At 43.0% G+C, this 18,008-nt stretch overlaps 1 long non-coding RNA gene across 1 annotated transcript; it reads left to right on the top strand.

Moving 5' to 3' along the window:
- The first annotated feature begins 463 nt into the window (after nucleotides 1-463).
- LOC140697136 (uncharacterized) lies at nucleotides 464-4,518 on the top strand. The gene is made up of 3 exons (XR_012073969.1): nucleotides 464-501; nucleotides 3,872-4,024; nucleotides 4,434-4,518. It is a non-coding gene; the product is annotated as an uncharacterized lncRNA (long non-coding RNA).
- The last annotated feature ends 13,490 nt before the right edge of the window (nucleotides 4,519-18,008 follow it).

Genomic DNA, 18,008 nt, shown 5'->3' with positions numbered 1-18,008 from the left:
GCTACATCACCGTTTCTTATTTTGGCAACTTAATTTTGTATCTTAAATGTTTGTTATGAAGTATGAGTATACAGATGAACATAACATCTATGTTACTTATTAAATATCTTTTATATATACATTTGTATGTATTCATATATAATATATAGTACTGTCTTCTATGTTTAAAAGTGTACACAAGTGGTATCATTACTTTAAACCTGTTATTTAATGATTCGCTTTTTTCACTTGACTTGATGTTTTCAAAATATACCCATGTTAACCTGGGTAAGTTGTAGTTCTTTCATTTCAGCTTCACCTTGTGTTCTTCCTGTGAATGTGCCACAGCGTTCAGGCTTTGTTGATGGAAAATTATAATAATAGTAATGGCAACTAGAACACTGAGTACCTATTGTTCTAAGTACTTGACATTGCTTGACTGATGTCACAATCCCCATTTATCTCTGAGAAAACTGAGGCACAGGGAGGAAGTCACAGGCGTGGCATCGCAACAGCTACTCAGTGAGCACCTAGCTCCAAAGTCCTCGCCCTTAACCTCTGGGCAGCACTGCTTCTCTGTCCACACTGACTCCTTTGAGCAGTGCTGCAGCGAGCCCCTTTGTACTCCTGTGGGAGCGGCTCTCTAGGAGGACTGCCGGCATGCAGGGTTGGCACGTCTTCAGTTTGCTTCGATGTATTGCCAGGTTGCTCTCCAAAAAATTCTTCCAGTTTTAATTCTCACAAGCTTGCATTCCCTTCGAATAGTATTTCTTGACTCACTACTTTATTAAAAGGAGGCAATGATCGTGTCATTCTGTCTTCCTTCTTTCTTTTCTCCTACCTTCTACCTTCTGCTGGTTGCAGTTTGCCTTTTACATAGCTGATGTTGTTGGAATTTATATTCCGTCTAACATCCGTTGACTGTTCTCTGCCTTGTCTATAGGTTCACTCTAAAACTGGGCACCAGTGAAAAGCATTTACATGTTTGTAACCATTTAAATATTGTTCCATGCCTGGGCAAGCAGTGTGCTGAAACTGCATTCCCTTCCCTGCGGGTCCTCTGTGACCAAGGACCACATCAAGTAGAATGTTCGTAGCATCAAGGACTAATGGAGTCTCTTTCCCCACATTTAGCATTTGCTTTAGCTCAGGTTGTGTTTAGATGACTGAGGGTCTTATGTAGCTTCCTCTAGCCCTTGGGATTTCTTACTGTCTTTTTTTCCTTTTCATACTGTTTTCCATCATCATATTCTTAAAATTTCCCCAAACTCTCTATTACACCATCTTTTCCACTGAGTGAGTTGCTTCCCATCCCCTCCCCAAGCCCCCCATTTTGCACCCACCTGGACTTGCCCTGGTCTGGTCGGCTATACTGCTCCCATCCTGAAGCCCTTTGCCTGTCCCTCTTTTCCTGCGTCAGAGTTGTTAATTTGTGGATGGCATAGCTTCTTCCTTCTCAGTTTATTTTCTTGCTTTTCTGGAGTACACCCTTAAGTAACTTCCCACAGAAGAAGGCATGGAAGATACACTTTCTAAGTCCTCAGAGGTCTGAGAAGCTTTTACCCTGACACTGAATAGTTTGACTTGATATAAAATTCTGACCTCCCATTAAGTCGTGGGAATTCTCTCATGTCCAAACGAGAAGAATATTACCTGTACGGAAGGTCTTAACTCCCCCCCACGTTACCAACACAAAATTTTCTGGAGCACGACTGACAGACTTTCTGCCCTGATTGAGAGTCAGCTGCTTGTGCTTCATGCACTAAGGTGGGGGAAGGGAGGGGTTACAGGGATGTGCCAAAGGGCAGTTGACCAGTTTTCGCTCCCCATGACCACCTTGACCCTTAGCCATACATGCCGATTCTCAACACAGAGCCTCTCAGTGATTTTGTCCAGTGGACTGGCTCCAATCACCTTTGCAGCCCCCCAGGGAGAATACGGGAGGTCTCAACTTTCTCCATCCGTTTCACTTGATGGCCTTCTCCATCCACTGTCCATCTGGTGGAAATCTGGTGACTGTTTCCGATCACTGATGTGCTTCCTGCTTTTTCCCTTTTGTGGTTTTATACTTTTGCTTCCCCGTTTATTAGCTTGTGATCTGAGACAGTTATTTAAGCTTTCTGTATCTCAATGTTCTCACATGTAAGACGTAAAAAAGTGGGACCTAGCCTACTAAGTTTGTTATGAGGATTGAAAAAGTTCATACATGTCAGGCACCAGAATAGCATTCAGCACATACTTAGCTCCACAGTACGTCAGTTGTTACTATTATTTGGTTGGGTCTTGAGAGAGGTGGGAGACAGGATCCCAAGGTTACGGTTGGCTGACGTGTCTAGACAACTTACTGAGGACTCTGGTCTGAAGTGGAGAAAACCCATGAGGTTGGGTTGGAGACCACCTGAGGTTCCTAGGTGTGGTTTACTCATCCTTAGCTTGGGGCTCCCTGGAGGAGTGCTTCTTAAACTTTAATGTGCATCACAGTTACCCAGGAATCTTATTAAAACGCAGATTCTGATTTAGTAGGTCAAGCTGAGCTCCACATTCTGCATTTCTAGCAAGCTCCCAAGTGCTGCAGGCTCTGTTTGCAGTGTGTGTTGTGTGTGCCCTAGATGTCAATATGAAATATAATTTTGCTCTACATCATAGTAAACATATTTGAAAAATATTGCCTAGAGAAATATCTTCCAGCCTCACTCTCAGCTGTCTCCACAGGACACTCTCCCCTGAGTGTCCACGTTGGGAGTCAGGGTTTGGTTTTATTCAGGAAGCAAAAGGGCTCCTCCACGCTGCTCCTGATCACTCGGCGACAAGAGTTGGTCCCAAGCCCTAAGTCCCGTTATTTGAGGCACCTTCCCTGCGTGTCTGAGATGTTACCTGGCATTAGCTACATCTCCTTGCTGGTTTTCCCAGAACTTTTGGGCTTCTGGCTTGGCGCCTCTTTCAGACCACCAGAGACCTGACCTCCCCCACCCCTTCCCTGGGATCTCTGGTTTCGTTCTTTAGCTACTGGTTTCGGATTTCTCCTCCTTGGAAGACAGGGACAGCTGGGAATGTGGATCTCATCCTGTCTGGGTTTTCCCCTGACAAGTGGCGGTAGCGGCAGGATATGAGGTGCTTGAAGACCACTCATGATGCTATTATCACAGACAGCAGAGTCAGTAACAAAGAGAACAGGTGCAGTGGGCCAGGTTTCACTTCTCGGGCCAGTGGGAACAGGCCGCAGGGCAAGCATGGGCATCAGGACTGTCACAGAGTTTTAAAAAATCAGTTACGGGGAGGGAAGACTAGGGGGAGCACACGGGATTTTTAAGACAGTGGAACTACTCTATATGATACGGTAATGGTAGATACAGGCTATGATACATTAGTCAAAACCCACAGAATGCACAACACGAGAGTGAACCCTAATGTAAACTGTTCACTGTTGTTAATAAGAATGTACTAATATTGGTCCACCAGGTGTAACAAATATACCACACGAATGCAAATGTCAGTAGTAGGAGAAATCGGGGAGGGAGGTGAGAGTAGGTATATGGGAACTCTCTGTACCTTCCACTCAATTTTTCCATAAACCTAAAACTGCTCTAAAAAATAAAGTTACTAGTTTTTTCAAGTACGTAGAGATGAAAACTAACCCTGCTGGGCTACTGTGATGATTAAAATGGAAAAATCATACGAAAGCACTAGAATATCCACAGTACCAAAAAAAACAAAAAAACCCAACAACCCATGACGTACATGAATGCCTTCTCCCCTCCCCCACACCTCTCCCCAGAGGTGCCCGCGCCATTGGTCTGCATCCTCGCAGACCTTTTCACATGCATTTATATAAATCTAAGGGAGATGATACTTCTGAAATACCTCGCAATATTTTGTGCACTCTTTTCGGCAGGATGCTTTCCCTCCCTGCACCCCATCGACTATTAAGGCCAACGCATGAGGCTTATCGTGTCCCAGAATCAGAAGGATAAGACACAGACCGGAAGAGGAAATGGAGTCTACTGTGTCTTCTCATCCAGAAGTAAATGTAAAAGAAAAAAGGAAGGTAAGAAATTTAAACAGGAGGGTCCTTTTTTTTTTCCCATCTCTGGGCTCTACGCTGGGGCAGGTGGGGGTATAGAGACGTTCAGGAAGCCCAGATCACTGGGGCAACAGCATTTACCCCGCAGCCCCTACAGGGACTGTAATTCCAGCCTTTGGAAGAAGCCCCTCATTTCCCTTAGAGCCACTTGTATGTGCATGTGAGATGAGCATTTTTCTGGGGTGGAAACCTGGAAGTCAACTTACCAAAGTGAGTAACATGGGCATAGTTCTCATTACAAAACATAGTATGTGCACATGGAAATAATCACTTAAATGGAAAGGTATAAAATAAGAAGTAAAAATCTCACTCCATGATCCCTACTCCAGGCCCTTTTTTCACCGGTACCTGGTTTTCATCTGCTTGCTTACAGTTTGCTGTTTCCTGGGAGTCGCCTGTGTAACTGGAATAGCATGTTTGTACTGCTCCCTGATTTATCAGCTTCAAGAAGAATCTATTAAATGCTACTTTGCAAATAGTAAAATTTGGCTCTCTTATATTAAACTTTCTTCCAATTTTTAACTTATTTTTGGTTTTAGTTCTATTAGCTTTAAAAATATTTTATAACTTTAAAAATACTGCTCTTCTGATGCAGTAATGTTAAACAGTATCTCTTCTACTGGGAAATAGGAGGAAATTCGTGCTGTTTTCCCTTCTCTTTCTCCTTCTTTCCCCTAAGTTCCTTGTCTACCATTATTTTTATGTTCCAAGGTCAATAATGTTTGCATTCTCTTTAGTAATTATAATCCAGTCTTACATGCTTTATCTCTAGAATGATTCTTCTAAAAATTAAAAAAGCATTTACAATGATCGTACAAATATCACTTATTCTTGATTGGAAGAATATAGCTAGCCAGGAAAAAAATGTAGCTTAGAGGTAAAGCTTCAAATAGCTCTGCCACTTAAGGAGCTGTGTGACAAGGTAAAGTTACTTAATTTCTCTGTGCCTCAAGTTTTCATCAGAAAAGCTTGGGATCATAACACCTACCCCATAAGGTTGTTTTAAAATTAAGTGAGATAATCTATCTAAAGCACTTAGCACAGTACCTGTCACCTAGTAAGAATTTCAATACAATTTTTTATTTTTAAAATTATGATGATGATGATTATGATTATTTTGGTAGCGTGAATGGATACAGTAGGAAGACGTTGTAGCTCTTATGTTATTAAACCTGCGTCATGCTAAGGAGACTTTTCCTAACACCAAGGTTGAATGGATTCTCTCTCTCTCGATATTCCGTCAGTTCAAAATCATGCCATGGTTTAATCTGCTTCATTTTTAGACCATGATTTTTTCTATCTCCTGACATGTCTAATTGCTTCTCTACTTTCTTTTAAGTAAAGGAACTTATGATAGCCTATATTATACTGTTTACTGAGTGATCAGTTTTGAGAAGTCACTGTTCATTTCCTGACAAAAGCAGAGAGACAGTCCCTGGGTTCTGACTTTGCAGTTCTGGTCTCCATGTGACCCAGCTTTTTTCCATTCCTCAGATACCCAAAAGATTCCCTGTTCTGTCCTTATAATAGCTCCCCTATACACACACACACACACACACACACACACACTCTCTCTCTCTCTCTCTTTCTCTCTCATTAAATAGTAACACTGAGGGTTCCTTTTCTTGAAACTCAGTGATGTTGTAGAGGGAATTTCAATGAATATATCTAGGTGCTCTTCCAACCCTGACACTTTTTCTATGGTTTTAAGCTCTTCTGGTAGTCTGCCTATGCAGGCTTTTCATTCTGGGTAAAAGTTATCCTGTAGCCTCAATTGCTCTCCCCTCCACACCTCCTTCTCCCATTACCCGCGCCCCACCTTTCCAATAAAAACTGGAAACAGAAAAATACCCTCCACCTTGAGCAAGGATCATGTTTGCCCTTTTGTTATTCTTCCTTCTCAGGGATTCACAATGTAAATCAGTGAGTTAAAGATAATCATCCTCTAGCTCTGGGAAGTTCCAAACTGTCCTGCTTAATACATGTAAAGGGATAATGTATAAAATGCAAATTTTAATACATCGGATCCACAATCACTATAGAGGAAGCAGGAAGGAGTATTTCTGTTTCTTAATAAGAAAAATGAACTGATCATTCGAAAGATCTTGGCAGGTACAAAATCAAAATTAGGAGGGTGGGAGCCAATCCAAAAATCTTGAAATGTCCTAGGAATGAATATCCTTAGGGTGCAGCTTAAAATTTCGCTCAGTGCCAGACTTCCCTGAAGACCAAAGAGGAGGAGCACATCATAACAGCCGTGAGCTCTCTGTGGGGAACCAGCGCCTGATGTTTCCTGACGCTTTCCAACAATGCGAACGGTGTCAGTTCCCCTACATTGACTGTGGTGTTTTAATAAATCAAATTATCAAAGCTTCATAGTTGTTTAAAAAAAAATGAAATGAAAACAAGTGAAGCAAGCATAGTTTGCTACTCTAACATCAAAGAACCCCAAACCATAAATCCGTAACATTCACTTTCAAAAGCAGATGATGAAAAATATGGAATGAGTTTCTTAGATTTAATTTTAAAACAGCAAAAGTATGTGAAAGCAGAAGAGAAATGCTGAAACGCAGAAACCAGAGCAGAGGGCACTTCATTTTAGAATTTTTAGCTTCTCCAGGGAGCAAAAGAGCTTAGTTCCTTGATGGTTGGAAAGCCATAGGCAAAGTTTGCAAGCTCTTTTTTTTGTATTGAGTCCAATCACTCAGCTCAAGTCAGTAAATCAGTTACCCAGGGGATGCGTAACACATTATTAAATTTATGCAAGAGCTCTGAGTTCATCAAGAAAAATAAAGAAAGGTGCTAAATGTCATTGAGTGAGTAAGCAAGCCATCCAATATTAAATTGATTTTTAAATCACAGTCTCTTTTTCTGCAAAGTTTCATCCTTGTAATAGACACTTGTCATTCTTTTTTTTTTTTTTCGGTTTAGTTAGACACACTTCATTCCTCCTCTGATAACATCCCAGTTCCCTTTCAGAGAATTGCTTTTCCAAACGTGTGTAATCTTGGTGGAAAGTAGGGCCTACCCAACCCCCAGCCTTGCAAGTTGACAAGGGGTAGGTGACCTCATCCCAGCCTGTCCATGGAGTGAGCAGATAGAAGGTATGAACGTGACACAGTCTCAGTCAATGGGACACTCTACCCAGCCTGAGAATTTCATGGGAGGGACACAAGAATATTAGTGGCAACAAGAATGTGTTTGTCCCGGCTGATTTGCCCTCTTGGGTTCCCTTGTGTCCTGCCCATTTTCCAAACCCAGTCCTTCATTAATCTGTCCCCAGTAACCAACCTAAAAGCTATTTTTGTCTTGAGATCATCAGAGTCTATTTCAGTTGCTTGAAAACCAAGGAGTCTAACATATTCATTCATTCAAAGACAAATTTCTTAAACATCTACTATGTTTGGCACTAGGAATATACGGATGTGGCTCCTGCCTTCAGACTGACTGTGACTGTTGTGTAAATAAATCACTGCAGTGCAATATAGGAGGTGTCATCATAGAGATGAGCAAAGATCACCATGGAAGTCATTCTGTTTAGGGAACATAGTGAATGTTCTGCAGAGGAGGGAAAGCATGAGTCTGGTGTTGAAGGGCAAGTAGGAATTTACCCTGGCAAAAAAGATGGAGCAAGCTTTCTAACAGAGGGAAGGGCATGCACAAAGGCATCGAGGTATGGAGGAGCAGGACGTGTTTGAGATGCTTCCAGACTTGGGCTGGGCCAGAAGCTACATGAGTGAATGAGTTTGGATGAGGCTGAGGCTACGTTATGAAGGGTCATGTGCTCAGTGCAACAGGATTGGTGTTGAATAAACAGCCAGTGGAATGGCTAAAGCAAAGAAAGTCAAAAGCATTCCCATCAAATACACAAGGTCTCAGGAACAAGCTTGACAGAAGGAACGCTGAAAGTGGAAATAACAGATGCTTCAGATCCATCACGAATAACTTTGTGTTTTTCAAGAATTCATTCAGGAAAGGTAAAAATATTCGCAGGCCATATTTTCAAAACAAAGCAGTCACTTTAAATGTCACGGCATTCCAGTTTTGATCGTCTACGTAACTGATCAGAAGAATGTAAAGGAGATAATTGGCAACTCTTATAGCTGCTAAAATGTTAATACTTCGGGACTAGTTGAGAACTACTCACCACTGGGAGACAGTTCTCTGCAGGTGCCCCACTTTTCTGCAACCTCTCAAGCAGAGACACGGATCCCTTTCCAAGGATGTGTGGACAGTGGACCACCTAGGAAGATGGAACAAAGTCATAAAACTGAATTCCTATTCAGGGCTTAGCGCTGGGTGAGGCCCCATGAGAGACAAGAATAAAGAGTAAATTATAATCCCCACTTTCACTGTGTACAGGGGGAGGTGATGAGCACACATGAAACCAGAGTGAACAACACAAAATACTATGTCATCAGGTACTGCAGACCCTGGCAACAGTGGTCAGTTTATACTGTTCAGATGCTTAGTAAGATGTTTTGAGCACTGTCGAATTTCAAAGGAGGCAAAAATCAGTAAAGGCTCAAGGCTGCAAATGAAGCGTCTTTGGGGAGGGAAACTTCAGCTGAGCTCTGAAGGACAGAGGATCTTTACAGGAGGAGATGGAAGGGAAGCATTTGTTATGGAAGTTGAGACGGTCAAGGACCAAGTTGTTGGATGCTGGTCACCTCGGCTGTCTCCTCTATTTCTCCTCTAGGTGTCTCAGTCCCTCTTTCTTTAAAATCTGGGTAATTACGTCCCTATTCCCGGAGGAAGTCATAGGGAAGCAGTGAACCAGCAGGTGTGAAACCTCTTGAAGTGACAGCACATAAAAGACAAGCTAAACAGCCTGATTAAATCAATAATTATCTGCTGAATCTTCTCCTCAGGCTAAACGTCCTGCAGAGGCTACATCCATGTGTCACCTGGCAAGACATGCGTCCTGTCCACTGTTCTCTGTGCCTACAGCACCCTGTGTGTTCTCCTCAAGTGTGCTGCTCAGAATTCTCCAGAATAACCTGACAGGCACGGACTAAGAGGGACCTTCATCTCTGGTGTAGCTGTTGCACCAACGAAGCCGCAGATGGAGCTAGCCCTATTAACCCTTACAGTCCTGTCCACTGAAGCCCCCTTTTAGTTGAAATGATCTGCTGCTGTATTTTTTCCTACCTGTACTTATGGACTCAAAAGCAGGAATTTCAACTCAAGCTTCATTTTGCTGTCTCTTAGATGATGGCTGATACAAAATGGCAGTAACAAGTGAGCAGATGGCAACCTCCAGGAAGTGTCAGATGGCTACCTAAAGTAGACCGCATCACCCACTGGGAAGACTGGGCCATTATCAATCCATGGTCCCCAAACACAGCTGGGCCTTCAGCAATCACACATCCACCTTCCTCCTCAAGCCCCTTACTCCGGACTGTCGCCTCCTACTTTGGCCTGGAATCTCCTCCCAGGACACCTACAGATGTTCATCTCCACCAGCACCAATCCTTTTCTCTTCCCTCTGTGATCCAAGGCTCTCTTTCGGCTTTTTATGGTCATCATTCCAATAAGAGAGAATTCCATGTTCTCTCTTCTGTGTCTTTAATAATGCCCTCCTTACTGGTTCTTGTACCTCAGCACAAAAAATATCCTTTCTATCTTTTTCATAAAACACATCTGTTATGGACTGAAATTTGTGTCCCCCCAAAATTCATATGTTGAAGCCCCGATCCCTAGCATGGCTGTACTTAAGATGGGGCCCCCCAAGGAAGTCATTAAGGTTCAATGAGGTCCTATGGATGGGGCCCCGATCCTTATCTCTCTCTCCACTAACATGCACCGAGGAAAGGCCATGCGAAGACACAGCAAGAAGGCACCACCTACACGCCAGCAAGAGCGCTCTCACCAGAAACAGAATTTGCTGGCACATAGACCACTCCTAACCTCCAGAGAAAATTGGTTTTTTCCGTTGTTTTAGTCACCCAGTCGGTCATATTCTGTCATGGCAGTCCAAACCGACTCAGATGCAATTCCTTAACTTCCCCTCACTCCAGCCATCGTCCAGTCGCTCCATTTTGCTCAGAGCTTAGTCTCTGGAAACAGCACCCGAGGTTCCCTTTCTCTACATTCTCACTTCCCATTCACTCACCAACCCACGTGGGGCTTCAGTCTCTGCTACTCCACTAAATGGGCTCCCACGGGGGTCCCCTGGGACCTGGCATGATGAAAGCCAGGACTGAAACTTTCTGTACCGCTCTGTGCATTTGGTCTCTCCTTCCCTGGTCCAGTGTGACTCTCCTGGGCTTTCTTCTACTCTTCCAGCTGTACTTTTCAGTCTTCTTCCCAGCTTCTCTCCTTGCCCCAAATCCTTCCCTGATAACCTCTTCTCTTACTCTGTATTCTGATCCCCGAGTGACCTCAATCCAACTTCAGCTTTAACTTACAATGTGATGACACTCAAATGTCTATTTACGTAAAACTCTGTCTGCTAAAGCTCCATTGTGCCCAATGGTCTTGGCCATGAGAATGTTCCTAAATTACCTTAAACTCAGATGTTTCCAATATTGAACTTACATTTCATTCCTTCAAACCTGTTTCTCCTCTAACATTCCCCATCGCCATGCCCACCATCTACCTTGTCCCTGGAGCCTGAAACCTAGGGTGGTCCTAGATCCATTCTTTTCATTCAATATTTGTATCTATATGAATGTGTGAGTATACTTACATGCAAATACAGAGAAAGAACTGAATGCTAGCCTATGTTAACAACTATATTACTATATTACATCATTTAACCCCAGAAAGTGGATACTGTCCTCCTTCTGCCCCCACTTTACAACTGAGCAAGGAGAGTCCTAGAGGTTGAGTAATATGTCCAGAGTTGGACATCTAGGAATTGGCAGAGCAGATGTGACCCTGGTTATATCTCACTCCAAAACCCAAACTCTTAACAGCTAAACATACTACCTTGTAATAGCTGTTGATTTAAATATAACTATTATTCATTGCCATAGCTTTATCTCCACAGTTATTTCTCATCCCTTCTTACCTAGGTTACTGCAATAGCTTCCTAATTATTCTCCTTGACTCCACCATGGATCACGCCCAAGCCGACTTCAACACTGCCACCAGGGCCATCTTTTAAAAGCACAACTCTGACCATTTCCCTCCTCTACTTGAGACCCTCTGCTTCTCTTCATGGCCTGGCTCTTTGGCCCACACAGCACCTTGTGGCCCTGTCTCCCCATCTAGCCCACCTGACCATCTCCACTTGTTTCAGAGCTGTTACTTGCAGTTCCTCAAATGTGCACAAAATTTTACCCCTCCAAACTTTTAACCATTTGTCCCCTGTCCCTGAAAGGATTTTGGATTTGTGGCAGTCACTGTATTGACTAACTGACAGCCCTTCCTCGCACTCTTCTCCAGGTCACCTCCCCTCCCCAGATGCTGGAAAGCCAGATCCTCGTTTGCCAGCTTCCTCGCATCTAGAAGTGGCCGTATGACCCACTTCTAGCCAATGACATGCAAAAGGACACCTGCCGTGGGACTTCCAGGAAATGATGACAGATATGGCTGCTGCTGTCCTTCCTTCATTTTCCCACCTTCTACAGGGATGTTATTTTTGGAGCCATGGCAGCCATGTGAAATCCTGAGACCATAAAACATGAGGAGCAAAAGCCACCACACCAAGGACGACAGAGTAGAAGAACAGAGTTAAGGGCATAAAAGCGGAAATCACTGTCAACAGCCTCCAGATTTCTCACCTAAGCCACTGTTAGGCAGATAGTCTGTTATTTGCAGCCAGATGACTCTTAGCTGATACATGGGTCTAACCACCGTTACTCTTTTGAAATTCAATCCAATATCAAGTTATGTATCCTGGGAAATACTCCTTGATTCTGACTGGGATGTTCTTCCTTTGGCTCCTCAAATAACCTACACATAATTCTATCACAGAACTTATCACACTTGGTATGACATGTGTTTGCCTCTCTTTCCTACAAGACTGAACTGTGAGAAGACAAGACCATGTCTTATTTGTTCTTATATTCCCGGTGACCAGAACATTGCCTGACACGTGGTAGGCCTGACACATTTTAAGTTCTGAGTTATAAAATGTACTTTGAACCCTCCCTTTTAGGCAAAAGACACAGTTTCAAGTCATAAAGGATACAAATTTCTCATGATTATTGTAGTCTATCTTTGAAGATGGGAAAACCAGTTTTTGTTGTACATTTGGGCAGAGAAAGTGCCACAAGTAGAAGGGAAAACTCCCAGGCAGATCACAGAGCAAGGTTTGAAATGAAAACTCTCCAACAAAAACCAAGAGGATGTGTTGGCAGCAGATAGTTAAAAGAAATACTAAAGGGAGTTATTCAGCCAGAAGAAATATAATCCCAGATGGAAATATGGTAATACAGGAAGGAATGTAGAGAAATGGAAAAGGTAAACATGTGGATGAAACATAATGAATATTGACTGTTTCAAACAACACGAGTGATGTTCTGTGGGATTAAAAGAATGTATTAATAAAACACGTGAGAACAATAACAACAGCCCAAACAAGAGGACTGGCTTAGATGCTGTAGGGTTGTTTCCTTGTCCAAGAAATATTAATAGTATTAACTTGTAGTGGAGTCTAATGAGTCAAGGGTGCATACTTCTAATTTCTGTGGTAACCACACAAACAATAATTAAAGAATGTATAATCAAGACACTAATAGAGAAATGGAATAATTTTTAAATATTAAATTCACGTAAGAAGGACAGAAGACAAGAATGGAGAAAGAGGAATTAAAAAAAAACAAACAGATGGGACAAATCATAAACAAAGAAGAAGATGATAAATTTAAGCTCAAATTGGCAGCCATGGTGGATCTATTGTTCACCAAGCAGGAAAAGCCAGCCTGGGGAATAAATGTGGTTATCTTGGAGCAGGTGTGCAAAGGGAGGCAAAGAGAAGATGCCTTGTGCCTTAAGATAAAGATGGAGAGACAAATGTTCAGATTAACTTTCTAAACGAATTATACCTCCTGAATATGAGTTTTTCTGACAGTGAAAGTCTCCTATATCCTTACAATAAACTCTCCTTTCTGAGCTAATTTCAGGCAGTTCTGTTCCACCCTTCTGCTGCAAACAAACGACCCTTGACTGAGACAGCGGTCACGGTTAATAGGAGCTGAGAAATATGGTCTCATTAGACTCGCCTCTGGGGAGAAAGAACCAGTGTCTTGGTCCTGAAGATTCTATCACAAGAATGCTTTCATATTCCAGGTTTCCATGATGATTCCCGGATTTTTTAAAAAGTATTCTGAAACACCAGATAATTACTCTTTACATTAATAGAAAGGTAGTGTTGTGTATATATAACTGAACACTGAAATTTGTAAAGTAACAATGTTTCATGCAAGAAAACAAAAGAAAAATAAGGGCCTCTTGGTTGATTTTTCTACCACGACCATCTGGTTTTATAATTAATGTCTTGCCAATGTACTAAAATATTTTCTATGTAAATCTTTTACATACTTGCTGCATTTTCAATTAAAGTCTCTGAATTAAAACTTTGTACCATGAGTCAGCAGTTAAAGCAAACATGTTTTTTCCATTTCTCTTCCTTTGGGAAAACCCAGTCCCAAATGCAGAATGCCTGCCATCCTTGAGTTCTTTTCATCCATCCAGATGTCCATAATTACTTCTGGAGGTTACCACAGTGGTTTGCCCTGCCATCTGACACCACCTTTCCCATGGTTGCCGAGCATGGCTTCCCCTGCCTTTCACTGTTTCCTATAAATACTCCCACTCTTAGCAGAGAACATAAGACCTGAAGACACCTCACATTCACGGACAGCTTCATGTGTGAACTGCCATTTTAGATCCGTGCTGGGGCAGGGAGCATCCCTTCATATCCCATTTTAGTAGCAGCTGTCTTGTTCATGGAGCTATATTGCAGAAAGCTAGTATTCTCAGAAGGAGAGAAGGTGAAGTTCCAAAAGGTCATGTACACAAAGGTCATGAGGTCCACATGGGCATTATTTATGGTAATGTCCTGCAATGCATGGTCCCAGGGCCATCATGACCCTCATCAACATTTGTCCATCAACAGTTGGACAAATGGCCAACTGACCATCTGCTGTAGCTGCAGGTTAGGAGAGATGCTGAGCTTAGTGGTGTCTGGTTGCCCATGTATCTGGGCCAGCAAACACTGCTTTTCTTGAAGAAACCCTTCTGAAAGCTGCTTGCCTGGTCACTCTGGACGTTCCCTTCTGCACCCTCCTCTCCACACACAGCCTACAAACATCCGGGTGAGGATAGTATCTTAAAGAAGTGCACCAAAGACTAGATAGATAGGACCATTTACCACTTGTTAAAACTCTACTACAAGTCATACGTTATTCTAGGAACTTTACCAACATTATCTCTGATCCTCACAGTAACACTACAGATTAGACATCACTAACCCTGTTGAACAGATGAGGAAACCGAGGCTCAGAGCAGTTAGGCTCACTTGCCTCAAATCGCATGGCTAGCTATTTCCTATTACTGATATGACTTTTCACACAGGAAAATTAATTCGGTCAGAAAATTAATTTGCTCTAATTACTTGATTAGAAAAGGGAAAATCCTGAAATGCCAATAGGTCATAGAAATCCCTTTTTAAAAAATTAATTCAAATAATATGATACTGTATCATCCACTGCTTAAAATCTTCCTATTTCACACATCAGAAAGATACCTATGTATAGGATTTGCATATTTTGGACTCGGAGCCCATGTGCTATCATTTCAGGTGCACACGCAAAACATGTTTTGGGGAAAGTTTCTTACTCTTCGCATACTCTGGACATGAATCCTGCCAGTGATCCTGGGACAAGTTGAGCATAAATGAATCTAACCATGTGGATTAAATTTCTCTACAATATATATGAGTATGTAAACCAAGGGAGAAAGAACTTGGGAAAAAGTTTGTTTGATCAAAACCAAGTTATTCAGGAAAAAGTATCACTTATATAATCTTCAATAGTTCAGTAAACTCCCAAATCCATCGAACCAAGTAGCCTCCAAACAACTCAGGCCAGGCACATGAGGAGTGAGGAAACTCAGACTCAATTGCTTAGGATATTCTGTTTCCAGAGTTTTCTCTATGGAAGCCCAAAAGTTCTTTTAAATTAAGAAAATAAGGCCCATTGGTAAGGCCTGAGGGGAAAAAAAATGAGTAAGGCAACAAAAGGTAATTCTCTTAACAGACCTACTCAAGTAAGTGCTGAATGTAGACTACAATCACTAACCCATTCTCTCTTCCCATTTTTACTGAAGCTGCTCGGGGAAATTTTTTTCACCTTCTTCACACTGAAAGGAAGTCAGATTTTCTTACCCTTGTGAATCCTTCAGTGTTTTTTTCTGGGGCAGAATGATATCCACCCAAGCTCTGACCACAGGCCATAGATTCAGGCTTCCTATTAAGAATGATCTTTTTTGTTTTTTGATTTTAGAAATCTATGACTCTTCCTCCTTGCTTTGAAAGCTGTTGCATTTGTTTTTGTGGTCCTTCAGCTTGAGCTGACTGTTTTTAAGTTGTTTTTTCCCCCCTAAAATATAGGATCATTTATTCAATCAATGGATGAATAAATAATTAATAACAGTGCTGTGGAAATAAACAAGGTGATGTAAGAGGGTAACCGAGGGTGGGGTGTGAGTGCTCCTTTAGATCAGGTAGTAGGCTGGCATCTCTGAGGAGGTGACATTTGAGCTGAAAGAGTCAAGTCCAGGAAAACAGAGCTCCTGGCCCAGGGAACAGTGAGTGCAGAACCGTAAGGCAGCAGAGAGCTTAATGCCATCAAAAAATACAAAGGTCAGAAAGGTGGTCACGTAGCTGAAACACAGCGAGAGGGAGAGGGGTGGGAGTCAGCCTGGGCAGGGCTGTGCAGGTCTTTGTCCAGAGAATGCAGCTTAGATCTTATTCTAAGTATAATGGGAAACCATTGAAGCAATTCCAGAAAAGGAGCGATATGATCTGGGACTTCTGACATGTTTGTTTGTTTGTTTTGCATTGTTTTGAATTTCTGTCTTTAAAATGTCACTTTGGTTGCTGGGGAATGGACTGAAATGGGGCAAGAATGAGGCAGATGATTATGTAAAGGCTGAAGCTGATGTTTAGGTGGGGGAGAATCCACTGGCCCCCCTTTTTGGGAAATGATATATTTAAGCTGACCATGAAGAACGGTTGGAGCTAAGACTCCGGAGGCTGGAACCTGTTAACTAAAGTTTTCCTTAAAGGGTAGAGGGTTGGGGTGGCGGTATTATCAAGCTGGTTTTATGCAGGAGAGAAGCACTCACTAGATCTGTTCCTATTGAGTGTATCCTGTGTGGTGGCTACATTATTATATTTAACATACTTTATCAGCCCAACAATCTTACATACTGGGCATTATTAACTCCATTTTTTCCAAGGACGTGGAGGCTTAGAAAGGCTAAATGATAGCCAAGGTCACAAAGCTAGTAATAATGAAGATGAGATTTGACCAAATCCCTTCCCTCTCCGTGGGAAGAGAGAGAGAGACAGAGGCAAAGAAAAATCAAACAACAAACTCTCAACCAAAAAGGAAGGGAGGAAGGGAGGAGGAAAGGAGGGAGAGGGGAAAATGGGGCCCCCCACCACAGCAAATGGAAACCTCTTTCCAGAGAAGCAACATTTCCAGGGGAGAGTCTCTTCTACCGGGAAGCAACTGGGGCAGGCTGACAGGGCAAAGGCCTCCACCTGGAACAATTCAGGGGACACGAGCATCTCTTAGGGGACCCCAGCGCATGTCCTTGTTTGACTGCCTTTTCTGTAAACTTAATTGGGAATTTGGCAAAAAAAACAAAACAAAACAAAAAAAAAACGAATTAAGGGCTTTGCTGTTACTCTGTTTTTTAAGGAAACAGTAACCTAGTGAGAAATCTCTGCAAGGTCAGGGTCGCAGACAGGCTAGGTGGGGACACCCGCTGGGATTCCCAAACACATGCGGTCTCCCCTTCTGAGGGGCCCTGGGGTGTTTCATCGGCCTCTCGGGTGCGGGGAAGCGCTGGGCGTCGCCGCTGCACATTTGGTTTGGCTCAGAATAAGCAGATCGGCTTCTGAATCACATTCCCCTGGTTGCTGTTCTGTTCTGTGTATTGTTGGTCTTTCCGCTCAAAATACACTAATGTCTGGAAGCCGGCGGGGGTGGGGGGTGGCGGGGGAGGTGCCTCGGCTGTCCTCGTGGTCCCCTGGAGGATTCCAGGTGCAGTAGGGACGCAGGACTTGGATGCCCAGGGCTTCCCAGCCAAAGCCAGCATCTTCTGCCCCGGGCCCCAATCCCCACTGGCCCCGAACTGAGACGCTGCCTTCTTCCTTTTCCATGGGAGGGGCAGGAGAGGGAGCAGAGTCCCGACGCTTCTCACGGCGCCCTGGCTGTCAGATAAAGCTGAGCCCAGCACTCCTTCCTCATGCAAGGGGAAACCAGCTCTTGTTCCTCAGTCAGGTCCTCTTTGGGTGCCCTTGGGACAAATGGAATGGGGTGTAGAATATACATGATACATGCTGAGCGTTTTAATATAGATCACATATACAGGTGACCCTTGGAAACACGCGTTTGATCTGCGCAGGAGCAGGTCTACCTATAAGCACTTTTTTTTGTTTGTTTTGTTTTGTTTTGTTTTCTGATAAAACAACTACTGTGGTACTACGGGATCCACGATTGGTTGAATCCGAGGATGCAGAATCATCGATACCGAGGGCAAAGTTGTAGGCAGGTTTCCCACTGCATGGAGAAGGGCGGGGCCTCTAAGTCCTGATATTCAAGCATCAGCTGTATAATATACTCCATGCTTTATCTTGCTTAATCCTCCCAACAACTTAACCTGAAGCTCAAAAGGGTTCAGGAACCCGCCCAAGCTCACACAGCTAGTACGTGGGACGCCGAAATTCAAACTCAGATCTTGACTCCAAAGCCCTGATTTTAAT

The sequence above is a fragment of the Vicugna pacos genome, chromosome 6, assembly GCF_048564905.1.
Source record: "Vicugna pacos chromosome 6, VicPac4, whole genome shotgun sequence".
NCBI lineage: Eukaryota > Metazoa > Chordata > Mammalia > Artiodactyla > Camelidae > Vicugna > Vicugna pacos.
The sequence above is the reverse complement of the archived record's forward strand: the minus strand, read 5'-3'. Positions and strand labels throughout refer to the sequence as shown.